Below are 8,870 nucleotides of genomic sequence, written 5' to 3'. Positions count from 1 at the left end.
TGACATTCCAGGTTCTTATAAAAACAGAGGACTGAGGATCACCCCCAAACCTTCAAGTGTGTGAGTTGGTTTGTCACTCCTCCCACTGTCCCCAAATGACACGGACTGAGTACATGCCATGTGTCAGACTCTAGCCTGGGTGGTTTCACATGCATTGTCTCATTTTAATCAGAGAACAATTCTAGGAAGGGTATATCAGAGTGGTCATTAAACAGACAAGGAAACTGAGTTCTCCAGAATTCTGTTGCTTTGTTTAAAATCACATATTTGGTAAATAAGGAATCCAGGATGGGCTCTATGATCATCTAATTCTAAATACAATGCTCTTTCCAATATTCAACTCTGTCCTCCAGCAGTGATGAAGGAGAAAAAGAAAGCATCCTCTCACGTGTTAGTGTAGAGTTCAGGAACGGGGTGAAGCAGGAGACAGGCACTCACTTTGAATACTAGATACGGTAAGACCAGCTAGCAAATGTATTCCACCACCGATGTGTGTGAGTTCATGTGACCAAGTGGCTCACTGAAATTATCTTCATGGAAAGTGGTTTATTCTTCTATCAGTTTGTATGCCATTAGGATTTTCTTACCCCTTCTGCCACAATCAAAATAAAACATAGACTGTTCTTTAACTGAATTTATTTTACTAAGTACCAAACCTGCAGATGGCATCAGTCTACTTAAGTGAAGAAATATTTATTTCGGATCTGTAAGATACTGTGATAAGCACTACTAAAATAAAAAGCCAATAAGACATTTCCTTTATCCTTCAGATCTTAATAGTCAGAAGGGAGAAATGGGCATATAAATAAATTATATGTTTGCATGTGTGTTTGCACAAGTGTGTGTATAGTTTTGTTTTGGTATTAAATGATACAAGAATCATCTAAAGAAATACTTTGTTAAAATGATTATTTCTACTTATATAGAATCATAGGAATAGATACTAGATACTAATATTCTTCACCAAGAATATCATGCTACAGAAGAATAAACAGAAATAAGATGCAGAAAGTTTAAATAATTTACTCAAATATTTAGTTTATGAAGTCAATTTAGCACTAGAACTGACATCTTTGACTCTTCAGTCTGTAGCAATATGTAGAGATAGCACATATGTAGCACATATGTAGAGATAGTATATAAAACTAATTCTAAAAAGCTTTCTGTAGAGAATGATGGTATATCTCAGAATCTCAGAGAGAGCAGAAAATACTAGGACAGGAATTCTAGTTTAACTTCCTATCCATTTCAGGAAATTGTCTACTGCACACCAGATTACTGACTGATATCCATAAGCCGCTGCTTGAACTATTCCTGTGCCAATAACCTCATAAATGGACCTATTCAATATGGAAGCTGTACTATTGCAAGAAGTTTCGTTTTTATGCTTAAACCTGAATCAATATAATTTCCATCCAGTGGTTCTGAATCATACCTTTGGAACTACAGAGAATATAGCTAATCAAGCTTACATGCTATCAGCTCAGTATCTAACAGTAACTAATCATTTTTCCCATACATTTTCTCTTTTCTGCACTCAATAGTCCTAGCATTTTCTTTCCAGACCTTTCTTCATCAGTCACTCTTGTCAGTGTCCCATTTCAAAGTGTGATGTCTAGCAATGAGTACAAAATTCTCACACAGTCTTGCTGAGGTCAGGGAACACTGGTATTTTTTTCTTTCCTGGACTCAATCCCTGTTGGGGTAGGCTCATACAACGTTGATTTTTTTGGCAACCACCTTACATTTTTGAACTTCTTGTCAATCAAAGATACAGATTTTTGACAAGGCACATGTCCAAGAACCCAATGAAGAGACGGCCACTGAGGGGAAGACTCTTCCAGACTCGTGAAACTGAGTCTCCTGGACTGTTGGCACTGGAGTTCCAGTCAGAAGCTTCAGGTCACCCAGTCCTCTTAATCCTAATAGTGTTGTCGCTGTTACCTGAGGGTCCTCTGCTCCACGCGTTTAAATCTAATCCTGATACACCTAGTCTACAAATCCGCTCGCCTGAGCCAATCCCATGGTCTGCTTTCTCTCTTTTTAATAGCTGAATTATCTGATACTCCCCACAACTCAGTCACTGGTGAGGTAACTGCAGTTTCATCCCCAGCCTCACAAGACATACTGTCACTAGCCATCCCTTCATTTGTCTTTTTCCCAGGTAAATTTCCATTTATCCTCGGTAACTACTCTACTTTCCGAAAGGCTCTCATCTACATGAGAGGATCTCACTTCCTCAATGATAGAGAGAACTGAAGAACTCCGGCATGAATTGCTTCCACTCCCCAGCATCACCCATCAGAAACCCCCTCTTCTTCATTTTCAAATCAATCCTTCCATGTCTATATTTATTTCTCTTCTGTGGAGTTTGCTTCCTATTTTTAAAATTTCTTTTCTTAATTATTTTATATTATTATACTTAAGTCTTTCGTATGATAGAAGAAAAAAAGGGAAAGTAAGTCCTTGACCATGCTTCTCACCATCAATACCACGCCAACTTTCCTTCCTTTCTCAGCCATGATTCTTGACAGAATCGACTACAATCACTGCACGAATGTCCTCAGTTCTGAACCACTGTCCAGACTTTGCTTCATGACTTCTACTCACACCAAGCCATTGAATCCATCATAAGCAGTCATCCCTGTCCTCAGTAGCTATGATTTATTATCTTACGGAAATCATTTGATGCTTTTTACTGTTCTTTGAATAAGGAAAGTTTCAAAATCTGTCATTACAGTTCTCTTTCCTGAAATGTTCAACCTCACTGGTTTCCTTTATTTCTCTCACAATGAGTGTTGGAATTCTTTGGTTGCATTTCATTTTCCCTCTGCTCTTCTAATTTATATGTATTTTGATTCAGGCAGTTGCATCCATTCTCTTATTTTTATTCCACAAAAATTTCCAGCCATGATCTCTGTGCTATGTCGTCAAAGATTCAGGTGAATGCATAAATCTGCTCACCAAGCATTTTCACTTGGATATCCAGTGGACACCTAAAACTTATGTCAAAAACTGAATTTATCATATTTCCCTCAGAATGTGAATTTATCATATTCCTCCTCTTCTGCACTATTTCCAAATTCATTTATTACCTGTTCACCAGTTACTGAAGCTAGAAAACTGACAGCTTTCCTAGCACATCATTCACCCATCTGCACCCGATTAATCACTGGTTTCCATGGTTTTACTCATTTATTCTCAATGCTTTCCCATTCTCTTGTTATCACCACCACTGCTGGAAGATCAGACTTCATCATTCCTGATTCAAACTGGCTTCCTCAGCTCCAAGCATTCTCTACTGTTGGGGTTCTGTCTCATATATAAACCAGACTTTTAAGCCTCACCTTGGTCATTTCTACCATGTGTAACACAAAACTTGGGCAACATGCAAATGCCTCTCTCATCTTCTTCAGCCTCATTTGAGGTCACTGCTCACAGAGTAATTTATACTACATATTTTCTTCACTGCTTAGAGATGTTTCTTCTCTTGGTGCCCCTATCCATGCTATTCCCTTAGCCTGAAAAAAATTCCCTCCATATCATTACCTAGGTATTTTCCAGAACCCCGTATCTCTTACAAAGCCAGTCAAATCCTATCCACCCACCTGGGGTTTGGTGGACTTCCCCGACCCTGTGACTGTACCACACTCACAATGCTCACCATGCTTTACCACGCACCATAAGACATGTAAATGCTGCTTGTTGGCAGATCCTAGAAGGAAAGTGTTCTCCCTAACTTATCGTTGTACCTTTGATATTAAATACTTAGAATAGTATGTTTAACAAATGTTAACTGAACTTGGAACTTTTTCATATTAAGAGCTTAAGCACTGGTCCTATTTAATACTCACTCATTTAATTTGTATCTAATTGTTTTTCTTATTACTGATACAACAACTTACCACAGTATCTTTTTTAAAGCAATACAAATTGATTCCTTTATGGTTCTGGAGGTCAGAAATCTAAAATAGGTCCTCTGTGCTGCCTTCTTTCTGAAGCCCTGGGGGAGAATTGGCTTCCTTGCTTTCTTCAGTTTTCTGAGGCCACCTACACTCCTTGACTTGTGGCCCCTTCCTTTATCTTAAAAGCCAACAGAATGGCATCTTCTTTCCTCTCTAAGCTCTGCTTCCATCCTCAGATCTCTCTGTAACTCTGACTCTGACCATCCTAGCTCCCTTATAAGGACCCTTGAAATCACACTGGACCCACCAGGATAACCCAGGAGAATCTCCTCATTTCAAGATACTCATTTATCAAAACTGTGAAGTCCCTTTTCCATGTAAAGTATTATATTCACAGTTTCCAGGGGTTATGACTTGGTCATCCTTTGGAGAAAGCATCATTCATCAAACATGGTAAACTAACCGTAAAAATTTACATTAAATTACCTAAAATTACATCTCATTAGTTTTGGCTTTTTTCTCAAATATTTATTACAAAATAGAAACTAAAACTCCCTTGGATTTGGATCACTTGCTAATTTAAGACTATGTATTATTTCTTTTTAATTATCGAAATGACTGATGAAAAATATCTGCCAAATAACTTTATCTGATTCCATTACCACCAGGTCCATATTTATTCCTCTTGTCTGTAAGGAAATTGTGAAATTCTTTGTGCATCTCTTCTCAAAGATAGTACACAATCACTCTACTCTCAAATTATATCAGAAAGATTTTAGTTTATCCTGATTTATGCTTAATGATTTCTGCTATATAAATAAAACGTTGAGTACATCATAGGATAAAGAATCTTTTTATGAAAAACATTCTAAAATGGAATAGTCAAAATTGTCTCCATTTTCTAAAATATTATTTTCCCCCTTTTTGGAAATCAGGACATTTCTCCATATCCAATATTTTGGCACTTTCCTAAGTCCTAATTATCCCTGATACATTTATAACAGTAGTTCTCAGATCAAATATGAATATTCATAATTTAGCTAAAATGTTTTAAGTCTTGAATTTTTATTATATTTACTCTTTGCATATTCCAAATTAAGAAATAGTGATAAAATGAAATTCTATATTTATGTATTATATGCCCATGCAATATATAAATACATATATTTAATATAATTTATGAATTAGAAATTAAATTATAGATCTATATAATATAGCAACATAGTATATATACATTTTATATATAATATAAATATAAATATAATTAAGTGTATATTTTGTATTACTTTATTGTATATAAACAAAAACAAAAACAAATATTTTTATTAAATATTTTGTACGGAGAATTTCATCACAAGACCATTAAAATGGGAATCTAAGACATCATGCAAATGTAAGGGAAGGTGCATATTTCAATGGTTTTGTAAGCTATTTTTAAAATATTTAAAAGTGCAGAATAAATCTAACTTTGGGATCATTCACAGCCTTCAGTTTTATTTATAAATTATACCCCAAATTTCTCCTTAGAGATGATATAAACCATTTTTACCCTATATATAAAGAATCATTATTTCAAAATTCCATTTATTGAAATAACATATTAGACAACTTATATTTCCAAAAATATATAATCTTTACTGTAAAAATATTTAGGCTTTCTATTTCCTCTCTGAGGGCTGGTGTCGATGCTGCATGCGAAAGTGTGTGCTAAGCAGCCCTCGATGGTGATGAGGTGTGAGTGATGCCACCGGCTGCAGCTGTGGAAACAGGCGCTCTGTGCGGCCTGACCTCAGGCCCCAACATGGGAAAGGCTTTGAGGTCATCTTTAAAACATTATTTGCTTTCCATTTTCAAGGTTAAATGTAACATAACGGAAGTTTGAGATTCCAAATTTTTTTATGGGTTTTGAAATAATTTCAAGTCATGTTTATTGGATATGTATTCTAAAATCTTCTCACAAACCTTTCTCAAGACAGTGTATGACAGCAATTAACCTGAAATTCAAGGTAGAACCTCCTCTAGGGAGAGGTTTAGAGTAAAAAATATTCACAAAAGAGTATCACTGACAATTGCTAATGCCTGCTGCTCTGTATTTTATAGGTGACGTACAATGTAAAAGGAAACACTAATAAGAATGATCATAATATTTCATATTCATTTAATTCTTAAGGTTGAAGAACTTAAATGGTCTTACATCCATTGTCAAAATAACCTATTAAAAGGAACTGAGCTAATACATAGGAATATTACCCTTTTTCTCATTTAAAAATTTAAAACATTTCAGATAAGGCAAAATGAACCCAGACTATGTCCCCTGAAAACTATTTTGATTTCATGAACTTGTTCCTCCTTTTATATTCCTTATTTATTAGCCTATTTATCAATATTAAGTTTTCACTTTAAAAATAAAACTGTTCTTGGGATGAAATAGTTAGGTACATGCCCCAAATGTATACACACTGAGAGTGATGTGTTCCTGCAAAATCACAAATAGCAGGAAATAAAAGTAATTTATGGAATAACCTCTGCCAATTAACATCACATTATACATACACAAGGACACTTGGTTGACCAAAATGAAATTTAGTTAACCTGGACACAACATTTAATCACATAAAAAAGCAAGCATTCGTGCCACTGGAATGCCCCAGTCGGGTGGAGACTGTTAGGTATCACCTTTGCCCTTGAGTGTATGATCACAAGTATTTTAACTTCAGTATAAAATCTGAATTATCTTAAATCGGTTTATAGAATACCCTGCTTGAGGTCATCACTATAAAATCAGATTTTGTAACAGGAAGGGATTTGGGAGTGGCTATGTTCTTCTGTCTGTTTTTTGGTTTTTCAAAATGCAAATACCACAAGGAAGGTTTCATTCATTTTTAACACCCAAACTGAATGGGACTTTATCATGAATGAATTATCAATGTCATTTCAACTAGAGAAACTGAGGAAGACAAATCAAAATGTAGTTAACATACTCTATCTTATTATTAATACGTAAATATACACTTGGATTATGAGAAATCTATACATTTCTCCCATTATAATGTGGGTTATATTACTGAAGTGGCAGAAATCTTGAAGCAAACAAACACTGGTAAGTCTTCAATACTGCTGCTTGCTCTTACTATGCCCATCACTAAACTAAATTGCCAAAATTTAAAATTCTTATTTGAATATTTAAAATATTTTTGTATCTAAAATGTTTTCAAATTTAAATTGCAAAAGTTGCTAAAATAAATCACAAAAAAGTGGGTTGAAGTACTGTTTAAGGAAATACTGCTTATAATTGCACAGAATAGACAAAAATAAAGTGGAAATGAGTTTTTGTTTGGGATCTTTTTAAAAAATGTGGGCGTTTAGTGTAGCGTAGATTGAAGATGACTTAATATGATTCTTAAAAATGCACAAGAAAATAGAGTGACATCTTAGAACTTGTGTAAAATGCCTTACAGGTCAGATGAGTATGCCCCGAATTATGTAATATTTCCTGTAATCACAGCTGTTAATCTCTTCTAAAAACCTAGTCTTCAGGGTCAAGTGTTGAAAGCTTCTCGACAGACAGTAAGGACCTACCCCTGTTTCAGCTTATCCTCTGTAAGTGTTCAGCTAAGCTTCTTTCTTAAAAATATGCTTTAGCTGTGACTGCAAGAATTGCCTCAGAACTCATCAACTTGTAAGTAGACAATACTGATTTGGGAGATGTATAAGACAATAGTTAATCATAGAAGTAAAATAACAGAAATAAAATAAGATGACCTAAACCACTTATGATTAATCATACATAATTGTGAATGCTTGTGTATGTGTGTCAAGGGTTGAGTCTAGTGGAAATAACTGTTACTTTATTATGAATTCTCCTAATAAGTAGATGTGTTAAAATGGGCAATTCACTCTTAACACAATTTAGTAACATTTAATTTGTACCTTAGTAAAATGGAGGTGCAAATTCCAGCCTAATTCATTGATTAACTTAAACCAATAATCCTTGGCCACCTCATACTGAGAGTGCAAAGATAAACTGATTTAAGGGGTGTGAAAGAATTCCATAAGCAGTAAGCCAACATGAGATGAGTGCTAGGTACTGAGCTAAAAGCAGCAAATGATGTTTCAAAAATTTTCTACTAGAAGAAATAAAAGCAAGAATAAACAAATGGGACCTAATGAAACTTACACGCTTCTGCACAGCAAAGGAAACCAGAAATAAAACAAGAAGAAAACCTACGGAATGGGAGAAAATTTTTGCAAGTGAAACTGACAAAGGCTTGATCTCCAGAATATATAAGCAGCTCATATGACTCAATAAGAAAAAAATAAACAACCCAATCCAAAAATGGGCACAAGACCTAAACAAGCAATTCTCCAAGGAAGACATACAAATGATCAAAAAGCACATGAAAAAATGCTCAATATCACTGATTATCAGAGAAATGCAAATCAAAACTACAATGACGTATCACCTCACACCAGTCAGAATGGCCGTCATTCAAAAATCCAAAAATGACAAATGCTGGAGAGGCTGTGGAGAAAGGGGAACCCTTCTACACTGCTGGTGGGAATGAAGTTTGGTGCAGCCACTATGGAAAACGGTGTGGAGATTCCTCAAAAGACTAGGAATAGACTTACCGTATGACCCAGGAATCCCACTCCTGGGCTTGTATCCAGAAGGAACCCTACTTCAGAATGACACCTGCACCCCAATGTTCATAGCAGCACTATTTACAATAGCCAAAACATGGAAACAACCTAAATGTCCATCAACAGGTGACTGGATAAAGAAGAGGTGGTATATTTATACAATGGAATACTACTCAGCCATAAAAACGGACAACATAATGCCATTTGCAGCAACATGGATGATCCTAGAGAATGTCATTCTAAGTGAAGTAAGCCAGAAAGAGAAAGAAAAATACCATATGAGATCGCTCATATGTGGAATCTAAAAAACAAAAACAAAAACAA

This window comes from Vicugna pacos, chromosome 14, assembly GCF_048564905.1.
Source record: "Vicugna pacos chromosome 14, VicPac4, whole genome shotgun sequence".
Classification (NCBI taxonomy): Eukaryota; Metazoa; Chordata; class Mammalia; order Artiodactyla; family Camelidae; genus Vicugna; species Vicugna pacos.
The sequence above is the reverse complement of the archived record's forward strand: the minus strand, read 5'-3'. Positions refer to the sequence as shown.